The sequence below is a fragment of the Pantherophis guttatus genome, chromosome 2 (genome assembly GCF_059756535.1).
Source record: "Pantherophis guttatus breed Tessera chromosome 2, ASM5975653v1, whole genome shotgun sequence".
Taxonomy (NCBI): Eukaryota; Metazoa; Chordata; class Lepidosauria; order Squamata; family Colubridae; genus Pantherophis; species Pantherophis guttatus.
Genome location: NC_142064.1, coordinates 195390592 through 195406810, shown reverse-complemented (window position 1 = coordinate 195406810; position 16219 = coordinate 195390592). Strand labels below are relative to the sequence as shown.

The window sequence follows — 16219 nt, the reverse complement described above, 5'->3', positions numbered from 1 at the left end:
ATTTGACCCCATTTAACTGAAGATAGGAAGGCAAGTTCAGAGGCAACTGGCTTGTTAAAAAAAACAGCTATAGAACTTTCTTTTCAGTCCATCAATTTTATCATCATATCACACAGTACAATATCTACTTTTTACAGAAGAGAAAATAATGCTAAGAAAATCCCACCCACTCACTCCCAACCACTGATGCATTCCAAAATAGGCAAAAGTTCCAAAAATCACTGTGATCAGAATGAGAAGTTTTGTGGGAGCCCTTTGATAATATGTTAGGGGCTTCATTACACTTTTAGTCAATTTTATAAGCAACACTAAAAGCTGCAATTTCTATTTGGTGAAATACCAGCACATATTTGATCCTTATTCACTGTTTACATGTGAGATATAGTACTAGATTAAAAACTTCAGGTAAAGTGGGTGGGGTGGGGTGGGAGAAATTCGTGGATATAGAGGAATATAAGTACTTTAGAGCTGTTAATTGTTAATCAGATTTGTAACTGAATTGGGTTATTGCAAAGGAATTTTGAATTTCTAGAAATGTAGTATAGCTTTAATCTCACAGTTTTGCCCAGACAGTTTAACATCATCTAAAGCATTACCATTATTAATAATAGTGAAAATGAGTTGGGGAGAATTCTGAACCTATAAATTAAAAAACATTTTAAGGTCAGTATTAGTTATTTGCAGGAACTTTGGAATAAAGAGTTGGAATTCTCCATATTGAGAAATCAATGGCTAAAGGTCTGAAAAATATTAACCATGTTTTTATAATCTTAAAATGAAATTGTTACAGCAATAAGTTTCATATTTGCTAGATACACCAGTGTTATTTGTGATGGAAATGCAAGATATGGGGTTGCTATTCTATGATTCCATTTTACTTAATATTCCTAAATGTAATAGTATAATTTTTCCCTTTCCCCTTTTTAAATGGAAATTTTAAATTTGGTTTTAAATTATTGGGGTTTTAAATTTGTTCAGCCAAATTATTTAATTCATTTTAGTTTATTTTAAATTTTGTATCTATATGTTTTATTCTATGGCTGTTCACCACCCTGAGTCCTTCGGGAGTAGGGCGGTATACAAATTCAATAAAATAAAAATGAATGAATGAATGAATGAATGAATGAATGAATGAATGAAGTAAAGTTTCAATATGTGATTTGGAATTACATTCCAAAAAATGAGGGTTTTATCAGTTTATAAAACTATGAATTTATAACAAAAATATTAATTTAGTGTGTTGTAAAGATTTTGCCAATCTGAAACTCCTGTTTTAAGATTGACAACTGGCATCTGCCTGAACATGTCCCTGCCATTTTCTTGGCAAGATGATTTTGGAAGTGTTTGCCATTTTGAATATCTAGGGTTGAGAGAGAGTGAGATGGCCCAAGACCACTCAGTTGGCTTTGTGCCAAAGGCAGAAATAGAACTCATCATCTCCTGGTAGTGGTTAAGGCCTGGTGTACCACTACACCAAATTGGCTCTCACTTCTGATGAATAGTTTAATTATATCAGGGAAGAATTGTGAAAGAATAATGAAACAGTGGAAAGATATTTTTTTTACACTAGTGGTACTCATTTAGCAATTGCTTTGAATAACAACTTGCAAATACAATGGTAATAAAAAGTCATTAAAATCATTTTCTGATTAATACACATATTTATGGGGACAAAAGTCTTCAGTATGAAACTGATTAAGGTCTGGTCAGTTTCAGACAGCAGCTGCGTACTAGTTGTAATCAACTAATTATGGTCACAAAATGAGTGTGTTAACTTGTGTAGGCTACCCTTTTCTACAAATATAGGATGCAGTGAACAAGTTTAATGGCAGTTAAGTGATGCCCCACTCATATAAAGTTCACATTAGTGTCTTTTAATAAATATTTTGAAGACCACATAGACGTAACAAGATGCTGAAGCAGCACTGATACAGTCTGGAATTAATGAATTGAAGCCTTTGGGTTAAAATCTAAACCTCATAACACATTAGCTTCGTAACAGGATTAGCTTCAGTCAAAATTCTGTTTCTTTGTCTCAGCCACCCATCTATGGATATGTGATACAGCCTATATATCATTGGTCAAGGTAAGTCTGAGATGTTGAATATTTTTTATATTTCTTACATAATGAGAATTATTATGTAACATGACCTGGTCACATTATATAATGTGGGCATTTATTTAATTTGGAAAAGCCATGTAAGAAAAAAAAATTGTTTGAAACCAAGCTAGTCATATACTGTAGCTTGGGTGAGCAATTATATGCACATTCAGTTGGTTAGCTTTCTGTTCCCAGTTCTGACATGGTACAGATAAATAGTTACCAGTTCAGTTCATGTTCTGTCTTCATCTCCAGGTGTGCTTGAAACACTAGCATATATTTCTATGGTTCTGTTTTTGATCTGAATTTCCAAACTGGATGGCATGGGCAGCTGACTCCCAAACCTTGATTCTCCTTGTTCAGTTCTCAGATGTTAAGAAAGCATTAACTCTGGACTTGACCATTCCCAGGAAAAATAAACTGAGCCTTTCCAAGTCATGAAACTTATTTGGGCATCTTCCTGTGTACATTTGAAATTCAACACCTTCCACTTCCCTTTATGACGTCCTTGCTTGCTCAAATCAATCAACACCTAAAATTATAAATGAGTTTTTGCATTCCTTTTTTTTCTAGTATAGTAAGGCTAAGCGACTATTACAAAGGCTGTACCAATTGTTTGCATGCCAGTGTTTTTAAAAGAGGAATAGAAGTATGACATATATTCTGAATATGCCTCAGGACTATCAACAGTGATAGCAACGCTGGTGTTTGAAATGCTGCTGCTAACGGGCCCAGTTGTTCCTGTTTCTTGGCAAGATTGCTGTTGCTGGAATAGATACCTTTTTAATGTATGTAATATGGCTGTACAGCCCTTCAGAAATCCCTCCAAGAACACCGGGACACTCACGTAGTATTCATCTGCAGTTCTACAAAGTAAATAGGTGTTCTCCTAAATTTGATGAAAGGGCAACCATATGGTCCCAGAAGGATGCAGCTGCTTTAAGGAGTTGCAGACAGGTTTTACTTGATGCTCTACATACTTCTGCCTTTAAATCTGATTTATTACATAAATTTAGGAAATTGTTGTATATGTAAAAGTAATATTTCCCCCCTTGAATGGAATTCTTTCTCCTCTATATAGAGAGAGATCTATGCATAGGCTGTAATACCCAGCATCAGGGATATATGATGATATCCTCCTACTTCTTAAAATAATATTAATTGTTCCAGCGTTACTCTTTAGATTCAAGTTAAGCAAATATTTAGGATTTAGTCTATTCAATGAAGGTCGTTACTGAAAAGGGCAAGGAATCATTTTTACACCAGCAAAATCAAGATAAAAGTTTATAGATATATCCTTGCAGCATCCTCTACTTCTATGTTCCTTAAATAGTTATTCTTACCTGCCAAAAGTACATTTCAAATAAGCTAAGTGATAAAAGTGGTGATAAAAAAGGAGCATTTGATTAATTGATTATGAGACATCAAGTCATTGTTGACCTTTAGCAATCTCATAGATTTTGTCCCTGATGATCTGTCCCTTTCCTGCTCCTCAGATTTATTTTTTTTTAATTTGATTTATATGCCGCCCTTCTCTGGAGACTCAGGGCAGCTTACAGTGCGTTAAGCAATAGCCTTCATACTTTTGTATATTTTATACAAAGTCAGCTTATTTCCCCCATAAACTGGGTCCTCAATTTACCTACCTTAGAAAGGATGGAAGGCTGAGTCAACCTTGAGCCTGGCAAGATTCGAACTTACTTTTAATTGCAGACAGCTGGTATTAAATTACAGTGCCTTTGTCTGCAGAGCTATCCAGGCTCATTTTCCAGTGGTGTACCCATTGCCACTGTAATTGAGGCCATTCACCTTGTGGCTAGTCTTCTACTTCTATTTCCTTCCACCTTCCCAACTTCAGAGCCTTTTTCATCGAACTTGTTCTTTGGCTAATCTGTCTAAAGTGGGATAGCTAGGAGCATTTAAGTCACATGTTTAATCTAAGTCAGAAGATTTAAACAGTTATAATGAATTCAGTGGAATTTGGAAGTATTTAATCAGGAAGCACCTCTCTTTGGCAAACTTCCATAAGAGTTCAGTTGCCTTCTGGAATGTGTGTGTGTGTGTGTGTGTGTGTGTGTGTGCGCGCGCGTGTGCATACCAGAATGGCAAGTGGAACCATGTAAAGAGGGCATTGATTGCACAGTAATGGCTTTTTAAAATCTCCTCAAGGATGTCTCTGGCCTGGAAAAACGTTTATATCCCTCACTGTTCCTTTTCAAAAACTGTACTTTTCTGAATTTTTCAGTAATGTTTGGTTCCTCATCCGTGCCTTTTTTTTTTTTTAAATAAAGAATTCTGGTTCTAATTTGTGTGTGTGTGTGTTATTCAAGGAAAGCAAATGCCACCAATAATATAATTTGCAAAGCTTAGTAAAAGCACCAACATTGTCATCAAGGCTTAAATTAATCCCTTGAGGGTATTTTTCTCTTTCCTTCTTTTTCTCAAGAATAGAATATTGACAGGAGAGAATTTTAGCAGTGATAGAAATGCTTTGTCATTGCATTGCACAATGCCCAGCCACCATCACTATGCTTGTTAACTTCATTAGCACCATCATTGTCACATTCAATAGACTGTCACTCATGCAACATCAAGAGGGTCTGAAATAGTGTCTCAAATTGAATTTGAAAGATGATAGCGAAGCTCAGAAAAATTATGACCACATCATATAATTAGGATTGAGATATAAATTACAATTTTCCAGAAAGACAGTTTATTGGGAGCTTGCAGTGGTAAATGTGGACTAGTATGTCAGCGTTAGTTGTTAATGAGAGGCTTTGTGAATATTGAAAAGGATTTATGAAGCAAACATAATTTCTTTGATGTGGTTGTTACAAAATATGTTCCCTTTGTAAAAGAATTTCTGAAGAAAGCTTAGTGCTGGTATTCTTTTTGATTCAATATTTCCACAAGACAGCATTCAGTGATATTTGCTTGGTTCTCCCTAATCTGTGTTTTACAACATTCGGGTTTGTGATTGTTGCAACATTTGTATGAAAAATGAAACATTCTTCAGCCTAATTTATAACTATTCTGTGTAGAAAATCATAATTTGTTTTAGGATTAAATTTAGAGTTAATGGCTATGATTTCAGTTTGAAATTTCTATTAAGGTTTGACAGAAGTTAAACTCTACGTAATATCCAACAACTTTTGTTCATATTAAACATATCTCTTCCAAAGTATTTTTGTGCCCTGAACATCAAACCATCAGTCATTGGAAAAATGAAATTGAATTTAAGATCAATAATTATTTTGTCTATTGAATAGGTCAAATTAATAGGTTAACAATGGTATAATTCCAGTAGTATCAGAAACAGTAGACAAAGATGATGGGTGTTGTTAGGAGCAATATCTTCAGTATTTCTTTGACTGTGGGAAACTAAATAAGACATTTATCCTATTAGGAGCCATGTGAGTACATATATACCAAACAACTAAGAGCTGGTAGATGTTTAAATTCTCTTGGAAAGTGATCCCACTCTCACTTGCTGTGGAATAATTGAAGAGCTACAACAGACCCATATCTTTACCTGATCTTGTTGACTTTTCACTGCCCTGACAGGCAAGTCAAACAACAAAATACAGACCTTGATATCCTATCAGGTACTCTGTCTTTGTCAACAGTTCATTCACTCTTTCTTTTGGTAATTGCTCAATCAAGAATTGAGCTACAAGCTAATATCTCATTAGAAAACTGATTAGGCATGAGAAAGCAGAGTAAGCGGACTCAAACTAAAAGCCACTGCTACAACTTAATCATGCCAGTGAGGCAGTTCTTCTCCATTGTCTGATGGATTAGAGAGGAAATCGGGAAAAGATCTCTGAAGAGGATAATGGCAAATCACTGTTGTTTGATTGCCAAGAAAACTGCATGGATGCAGTCACCAGAATGCGAGCTGAGCTCAAAAATGTTTTTACCAAACCACACTTGTTAGTGTGTTTGTTTTGCTCTGAGCCATAGGAGAGGAATACAATATTTACCAAAAAGTCATCACAATTGACATTTGCTTACTAATTTATTATGGCTAGATTTGTTTACACACAGTTTTATTTTCCAGTATAGAAATTTTCATAATTTCACTCACTTTCCATAATATGAGGCAAGTCAATTTGATGCTTGTCAAGGATGTGTCATATTTATTTAATTAGATCTCAATTTTTACCGAATAAAGGCATGTGGAAGAAAGAACCTATAGTGGATTCATAGACAGTACCAAACCAAAATTTGGCTTCACTTTTGGATTAGCCGGGTCTGCAAAGTCAAGCCATTCACATAAAAAAATAATTTAAAAAATCTTTCTTTGGGTTAGGAACGTGATGTCAGTATCACAAGAGAAGAACACAACTGAAGGCTGGTTTCCTCTTTGCTTCCTCTTTTCTCCTCCAGGAAGAAAAGTAGAACATGGACCAGTTAGAACCTAAACTGGGAATTTTGACTTGTGCCAAAAGGAATAGTGAAGAGTAACTTCATAAACATCCTGTGGAACCTCTTGTGCAAATAGAGGTTCTTTATGGTGAAGCATTTGTTGGGTTTTTTTATATCAAGACACGTACCTCCCACTTGGAAGGTTGAGAATTCATTCCTAGTTTAGTGGCAGATGTTTCTCTCCTAGGGTGCAAAGAAAAAGTATCTGCTGTGAACTCCATGTGGCATCAGGAAGAGCATCCAGCCAATAAACTCTTAGCTCCATCTCTGACTCTACCCCAAATTAGGGGATTACAGGATTGTAAAAACAAAGTAATAGTGGGGACCTGCATTAGTTCATGGCGTGTGTTCCTTTCTCTGTAGTTTTATGCTTAAATATCCAATTTGAATATAGCAGCAATGTCAGATACTGTAAAATGAGGGAGAAATAACATGTATAAAACAATTATTTTATATTCTTCTCTCCCTTTTAATTATAGTTCACCGTATTCACTTCCTTTTCATTTGAAATGGGCTTTTTCCATTGTTCATAGGCATTAATTTTACTTTATTATTTTATCCCATATGCTAATGAAATAAAACCCTAAGTATATATTTAGGATTTAATTAATTTTTTTACTGAAATATAAATTAAAATGTTGGCACTTAAGACCTTTTAGTACTAATAAACAATGCTGTATAGAAGGAACCAGAGTCAGGTTTTTGTGGTAGCAGATTTGTAATGGATACCTTTGATTAAGACCATGGTTAGTTAAATTCTGTAATTTCAAATGTAGTTTCCTCTTTTGTAAGAGATCTATTCTTCTGTGAATATAATGAAGGAAGCAGTTTATCTGTTGCTGGTCTGTACCATTTCACAAAGAGCATGACACACACACAGACACACAAATACTTATATTTGGGATGAGCAGTGAGATGGTCCAGCATCTAAGCAAACAATTTAAGAGTTTTGAATTAAAATGAAAATAGAACCTTCACCCATGAAAAGATTTATTTTCTGTCTATGTTCTAATGGTAGAGCCATTAACAAAAGAGTTTATATTTAAAGAAATCTGAAATCTAGGAACATGTTAGAAAAATTGACTGCTTCCAAATCTTATAATTAATGCATCACTTCTACATATTCTTGTCCATTCTGAAAAATTAAACGGATATATCCATTTTCCCAATAAAAGAGTGAACCACAAAATATTTCAAGATTGCACATTCTTCTCATTTTAAATTCGACCTAGAATATATGGTTTAGTTCCTGTACTTTCCAACCCTCATTAAATCCTTTGTTCAAAAGAAGGACTAGGTTGTTCAATGTTGCATTTAAAATGCTTCTGAACAAGAAAAAATTATTCTGAAATGCACTCGGTGATATAAAACAAAACTGGTGTAGCAAATGGATTTTTTTCCCTCTTTGCTGTATATGCAGAGCCAATCCTTTCTGATTAGCTATGCATGGAAAAGTCAAACCTGCTCTGGTTCTGATTTTGATCAAAGCCTTGAGCCTTTTTGCAAATCCAAGGTAAAGGTCGTGATAAAGATCAGCTTTGGGAGGGGGAGAGGAGGAAGAAAGAGACTAAAGGGTTAAATCACTCTCTCCCCCCCTCTCCGCCCCCCCTCCTTCCTCATGGAAGTTCTTGCTGTGCAGGGAAATTTTAATACTTGAAAATGCTCCTAGTTTATTCCACTCTTCATAATGCTTATGTAGGTGGCATTTAATTGTACTAGGGTGATATTGTTTAGACTTCAAATGTCAAGCATGTTTTATAATAGATGTCAAAATGACCCCTGCGATTCATTTGAAGGCCTGATATTTAAGTGTTTCATTAAGTTTATTTCCAGGTATCTCTTTCTCAGGGCTTTCTTCAAAATCAAAGCCAGTTGCTAGATCTGTTCATCATTGACCTGTTGCCACAAGTGATTGTGTATTTTTCTCCCAAATACTTGCTCTGTTTCTCTGCCAGGGAACCTCTGCTAGCATTTCTAAAACTCCTGTATTAATTTGAGTAATTATTATATTCATATTTATGTTTGAGGTATTATTATTATTATTTAAAAATATGTTTAGAAACATTGGTATTGAATGAATTTTCAACTTCTTTGCAATTGTTATAAATTTAAACTGTATTTTGAAATAATTATAGATCAAAATATTGAGTTTCTAGTGTTAAATGAAAGTTTTAACAACATTACATCAAGGAAAGAATTTTCTCTTAATTGCAAAACAGGCAGAATAAAAAAAAAAGTCAGGTTTATATGGTTATGAACTTTGTTTTCTTTGTCCTATAAGGATGAAACAATAAACATGCATAGTTTTGTTTATAAATTCCACAAACATACATTCTGATTTGTAAAATAATATGCTGTATGTACTCTGAAAATAGGTGCAGAGAAAAGTAAGGCATTTTTGTAGGTTGTGCTTTCTTTGTAGAAGAACAGGTGAATTAAAAGGTGCAGAAATAGTACCAGATAGGTACTAAGAGATAAGTTTTTCTTTAGTCTAGAGAAGAGCTTGGTGTCTGTTGTATCTCAATGAAATGAGCACTATAAATATTTAATTATATTAACATAATTCAAGAAAAACAAACACTTTAAAAATTAATTGGAAGTAAATATTCTTGGGTTATGCATTTGTATTTTGACTGGAAGTTGTAGACATCTTAATGTGCATATAAGCCAGTCGCTCTCAGCTCTACTCATCTCACAAGGTTGTTGTGGGGAAAATAGGAGGAGGAAGGTGTGTTAGATATATTTTCCACCTTGATTATTTGTAAAAATAAAGGTAGGATATAAATAAATAAATAAACAAACAAATAAAATATTTTGATCAGTATGCTGTAAGTATAGCCAATTTTTTTTACTTTAAACAAGCTTGCACTATTACAAGGGTGTCCAACTCAATCTCATTGAGGGCTGCATCAGGGTTGTGTTTGACCTCAGGGGGGCCACGGTGGACATGGCCAGGGTGGGTGTGGCCAGCTCAACCTCCCTCGTGTCGGGTGTGCCTGTGGTGGCCCGAGTGTTCTGCCAGCAAAAACAGGCTCCCGAGCTCCATTTTTGGCTGCAACAGCTTTCTGCAACCCTCTGCCAGTGAAAATGGAGCTTGGGAGGGCCACCCGCAGCCCTTCTGAGCACTGTTTTTACTGGCAGAGGCACTGCGGGCCAGTCCTTTGCTGTTACCAGGGTGGCCTCGCGGGCTAGATCTAAGCACCCCATGGGCCGGATCCAGCCCCCAGGCCTTGAGTTTGACACCCCTGCACTATTAGGACCTCTAATCTAAAGAGTACATTGCAAGACTATGTAACAGTGTTTCTCAACCTTGGCATCTTTAGAAGGCATGGACTTCTAATCCATGTCTAGGGAATTCTGGGAGTTGAAGTCCAGGTCTCTTAAAGTTGCCAAGCTTGAGAAACACTGTTATATACTATATACTTTTCCCCACATTCCACTAGCTAGAAGTGTGTGAATATAATAACATACTCAGAATTTCATAAAATAAAAAAGTTTAACACAGTGGAAAGAAAGTAGTTAAGAAGTGTGTGTAATGAAGAAATAGTGTCAAGAATGGATGGATGGATGGATGGATGGATGGATGGATGGATGGATGGATGGACTGAATGTCTATATGTCTACTAATCCTTTACATGCAATTTATATTTTCACATGAAATTAAGTGTGAATATCAAGTTTTGAAAAAAAGTACATTTCATGAACTTTACAGTAAAAATCAGGAGTACAGTTATTCAGCAATCATTTGTTCATAGTCATTAACATAAAAGCACCATTAGCCAGTGATGACACATCAAATATTAGCAGCTCTATATTATGGGCTAGAGATTAAAGGTTAAATTCTTGACTTTTTGTTAATTCTGATTGTTTATTTTGTACTCTGGAAATTTCTTTTCAAGGTTAGAGTATTTCCAGCTTTTCATCATTTGTTTACCAAAGTTATCAATACTAATTTTCTTTTGCCATGAACCATTATGCATGTGTTTACATATATCTTATACATGGCCAAGAATTTTATTTACACACTTTCTCTCACACACATAATTTTGTAACCTGAAGCTGTTATATTTTGAATGTCAACACCTGCTTGGGTGATTATCATGCTTGTCCTCTAAAAATAGTTTCGGGGATGTGCTGAACAGGCAATAGAGGTAGACAGAATCTATGTAATAGTAGGAAATTTGATACTCTCCTCTTTCAAATGCTGATTATTCTCACTGCCAGGACTAAGCACTAGATAAGAGAGATGGACAAAGAGTTATTATCAAAATGATTGAAACTGGACCCCTTAACAGGTTTTTTTTTTTGAGGAATATGATTAGCTTTTGGATGGGGTTTGTGTGTGTGTGTGTGTGTGTGTGTGTGTGTGTATGTGTGTGTGTGTGTATGAGAGAGAGAAAGCGGGAGAGAGAGGGCAGGAGGGAGGGAGAGAGATGATGATGATAGTGATGATGATGATAGATCAGGGGTATCAAACTCAATTTCATCGAGGGCCACATCAGGGTTGTGTTTGACCTAGGGGGACTGGGGTGGGTGTGGCCAGGGTGGGCATGGCCAACTCAACGTCACTCATGTTGGGGGCACCTATGGAGGCCTGAGCACTCTGCCAGCAAAAATGGGCTCCCGAATACCATTTTCTGCTGTGACGGCTTCCTGCAACCCTCTGTAAGTGAAAACAACGCTTGGGAGAGCCACACACAGCCCCTCCTGAGCTCTGTTTTCACTGGCATAGGCCCCGCGGGCCAGTCCTTGACTGTTTCCAGGGCGGTCCCATGGGCCAGATCTAAGCACTGCGCCAGATCCGGCCCCCGGGCCTTGAGTTTGACACCCCTGTGATAGATGGTAGATAGATAAGTCTTAGTATATAATTTTTTAATTTCTGTATTTACTTTTTAGATATATATCTAAAATATATATATCTTACCCATTTCATTTAATTTCAGTTCATTTTTCAGATATTTTAGTTATTTAATTATTTAAGAAAGTCTGTGATACCTTCTTGCACCTGCCCGTCTCCAAATTTAAAGAGGAATCTGAACCTGAAAGAGCTTCAGGGGGAAAAAAAAACCTGCATATCTATTTCTCTAGTAAATAACTATAATTCTTTTAATTGATAGACATGTGTCTGGCAAATCATAACATGCAATATTGTTCATTACTGCATAAAACATTTGTAGAACACTCCAGAAACCACTTGCCAAAGATACAAATTGCCCACAGGTTGCTGAAAAGTAGTATTATGTTTCTTTAAAGACATCAGAATTTTAATGGTTTTAGAATTTAGAGATATCTTGTTCAAAATACATTAATCTTATCAAAATCTTGGCTTTCTGATTGTGAATATTTTTTAAGATGATATTGTTAAGAAAGGAAGAGCTTTAGTTTTGCCCTTATTGCTCCTCTGCCTCTGTGGATGATTTTAAATACCCTTGTAGGGAATCTATAAATACAGGTGCTTAATCTAACACTTTCAATTTATTTTCAACACATTCAACTTATTTTAATACTGAATCTTCATTTTAATTTGTCAGTGGGTCATAATAGTGTAAACCGTTCCTTTCATTTTGAATAGCGCTTCCTTTTTTTCCAACTCTTTGTGATCTTGATGGACATCATTTTGCAAGAGGTATGTGTGTGTCAGTAGCTCTGGCTTGTGTCATTAGTGATCTAGGCACCCTTTCTTTTATGAACCTCTTTTTCAGCTGCTCTTGATTTTTTTCCAAGCTTCAGGAATTTCTCCAAATCCTCTTGCCCTTACATTGCATGTCCAAAATATTTGAGTTTTACCTCCAGTGAGGTAAAACTTCCAGTGAAAAATCTGGTTTTTATTTTATCTAGTATTGAATTATTCTCATAGTACAAGGTATTTTTATTCAGCATCATGATTCAAAGGTAACATATATGTGCATCAAGAAACATATGGTTATGCCTAAAAACCTGAGATTAATTACTGTAGTTTTAATTCATTCTTCTCACCCACTGCTAGGATATATTTAATTATTTTAATTATTTGTTCACATCTTCTGTGTTTTGAATTTGCCCACAGCCATCATCACAAGGAAATATCATCAGTGGAAGGGCAGACTAATTGTAGCTTGTCATCATTCTTCTTTCTGATATCCCGCTAGTTGCTTTGCATACAATCTGGCATTCTTCTACTGTCCCCTTGAGGCCATTTTGTTACACATACAGAAAACTAAAGATTTATGGTATGCTGGATATGACACATTAACTGTAGCTCATGTGCAATAATATGGCATGACAGTTTCCGTAAAACTGTTTGTTCAAAAACCAATTGGTTGTGTATTCATCGTTTGTTTGGTACTCAACACGTAAGATAGAACTTGTTGATGTTGGTTGCCTTGTGACTCACTAAATTATAACTTATGGGGGGAAATGGTTTGGTATTCATCATTTTTTGTACTCATTGCATCTCCCAGAACAAATTAATGATGAGTACCAAGGTACCACTGAATAATGAAAACAAAAGACAAAACAAGAAAATGAATATTAATTATTCCAGAGTAGGTATTGCATAACATAATGTAAATTCTAAGTAAAGTACTTTAAAGAAGACAAAGAAAAGAAATAGCAATTTATGGGGACAGGGAATATTTTGTTCTAAATATTTATAACAAATATCTGTTTTTGAAATTTTTGATTGAATTACAAATGTTTTCTAATATATTATCATTTGTGGTTTTATAAACAGTGTAAATATTGTGCATATTTGAGTATACATAGAATTACTTTGTGACTAAAATAGATTCTTTTTCTTTTCTGCATGATTCTCATTGCTTTCTGATGGCTGGGACACCTCCATATTTTCTCAGGTATGTCAAATATTTTATGTATATACTGTTTGTAAAAAAATAATACAAGTGCCTCTGGAAGCATATAATGAATTGATGTTGGAAATAAAATGAAGTTATTATCACTCAGTTATGATTTCATTGTTTCGGAAATCAATTACTTTCAAGTATTATAGCAGTTCCATCATTATTTCCCATAGAATGAGGAAAATTCTATGGTAGAAAAATTCTTGGTAGAAAATTCTACCAAGAGCCTTGGTAGTACAGTGGTCTAAAGCACCCTGTTCCTAAGACCAGCTGCCTGCAATTACTGCAGGTTCGAATCTCGCCAGCTCAAGTTTGACTTAGCCTTCCATCCTTTCTAAGGTAGATAAATTGAGGACCCAGTTGTGGGGGCAATAAGATGACTTTGTATAAATATACAAAAAGAATGAAGGCTATTGCTTAGCACATTGTAAGCCGCCCTGAGTCTCCGGAGAAGGGCGGCATATAAATCAAATTTATATATATATATCCACAAATCTTTGCTGCTAGCAATACAGGTAATCCTCAACTTACAACAGTTCATTTAGTGACTGTTTGAATTTACAAAGGTGCTGAAAAAAGTGACTTACAACCATTTTTCACACTTATGACCATTGTAGCATTTCCATGGTCACATGATCAAAATTCAGATACTGGAAATTGATTCATATTTAAGACGGTTGCAGTGTCCCACTGTCATGTGATCACCTTTTGTGACCTTCTGACGAGCAGAGTCAATGGGGAAGCCAGATTCATTTAACAGCCATGTTATTGATTCAATAATTGCAACGATTCATTTAACAAGTGCAAGAAAGATCATAAACTGGGGCAAAACTTACTTAGCAAATATCTCACTTAGCAACATAAATTTTGGGCTCAATTTTGGTCGTAAGCCAAGGACTACCTTTACTTTCGACACACCCTCCTGAAGGAATCTGAACTGGTCACATGTAAAATCAGAGCAAATCTACTGTATAACCTGTAGGATGTTGATAGCATGTGCTTCAGAAAGGGATTAGCAGATAGATTTATTTACTCTAGAACATGTAGAGTTTCATGTTGTCTTTTATAGCATTTTATACATTTTACAGTGTATAGATTGCCTTTCAAAACAATTATATTTTTCTCATTCCCTCTTTCTAAGTACAGTTTCCAAGTTTGATTTTTTTTCCCTCTACTTTTTCATTTATGCCCTTGGAAAGACCAAAAGCTGTCCTTCGTTAGAATAGTCAATCTATCCAGAACATCAGTACTACAGGGACCTCTTTGTAATCCCATTGTTTATGAGGCTTCCCGTCAGTTGGCTTGGCAGGAGGGATGTTATGTTGGAAGGGATCCACACTAAGAGCATTCCATGAAAACCAAACATAGGAAGAATACATTAACTTATTGAAGGTTTTTTTTTCTAGGAAAGGTGTTGAAAAATTTTAACATAAAATTTTGTAATAACTTTCCCCGGGGGAGGGGAAGAGGTGGCAAAAAAAGAGCAAAGGAAACAATTAATAAACTATTTGGAATGGTGATGAGGAGACCAGTCAGTAGGCAAAGAGTAGGCCTTGGCACTTGGAGACTGTCACCCTTGAAGAGAGGATTAGAAAAAGGACAAGTAAAAAAAAAAAAAAAAGGAAAAGAGAGGATTTAAATGGACAAGGGCATAATCAAACAGGACAGAGGATGAGAGCAATCAATAGCAAGTACATAATGGCATCCATATAGAAGCAAGTAATGAATATGTTTTCTGTTGCATAGCAAAATGGTAACTCAGCAAAAAGGAATGTCCTTTAAAAAAACAAATCGGAGTACAATTCAAAATTATTTCACAATTTATGACTATTTCAACTTGAAATAAATGTTCTTGTTCTTTTACATTGATTTGGCCACTTAATATTTGATCTGATTAGAAGATCAGATGACACGAAGCACCTTCTAATGTTCCAAATTTGTATTACACTGTTTCTGTCAAAAATTAGTATCTTTGTTTTTTAAAAGAAAACCTTAGAGCTATAATTCTTCAGAGGTATAACTATTTGTTTTATATTCTACAGTTTCCCTTAAAGCTCTCTATATCCAATTTCTGAGTTGTGTTATAAATTCTTAAATCGCATATGATCTTTAAGGAAACAGTTCACTATAAAATGCATGCCATTGCTTATTTGTATAAATATGATTAATGTAAGTATTATTTTAAGTGAAACTCTAGCTGTGCTCAAACTCCAGGGAGTCTTATGGTACTGTAGATATATATATAAGGTCGGAACGTAAAACCACTAACAGAAATTTGAATAAAATTTAAGTCTTTTGCTGCTCAAGGTGGATTTTCAGTCCATTTGAAAACCATTTCTGAGAAATAAGAATTTTGAATGGCTATGATTCAACTTACTAAATAAGCATGTCCCATTTTCTGTGCAATTTAATTGTGCTTTTTGTTTAGGATAACACTCCAAATAGAAATTACATTTCATTTTTCCCATAAAAAAGATCTTTGATTTTTATACATAGCATAGGGAGATAAATGCAAGAAACATGGGCTTATAGGAAATGGCAGAGGTTCAAAAATAGAAACAAATTATAAATCTAATATATTAGTAATTTTTTTTAATATTGCTCGATTCATTTTGTATGATGAAAAACAAATTTGAATGGCATTTACTAATAGTTTTCACTGTCATTGTTGATTATGTAGCTTTGTTAAGCATATGTTGCTTAGTGTTTCTTATCCACAGAGAGTCCTATATGAGATCCTGTCTCTTACTATGGTGGAAAATACCCTATAAAAATAACTGACAATATGTTTTATGTTTATGTTTATGTTTTATTAAATTTATATACTGCCCTACTCCCGAAGGACTCATGG

The 16219-nt window shown here is 35.0% G+C and overlaps 1 protein-coding gene across 1 annotated transcript in view; it reads left to right on the top strand.

Moving 5' to 3' along the window:
- The window catches only part of COL23A1 (collagen type XXIII alpha 1 chain), a 284794-nt gene that overhangs the window by 63555 nt on the left and 205020 nt on the right, over positions 1-16219 (top strand). The window lies entirely within an intron of this gene.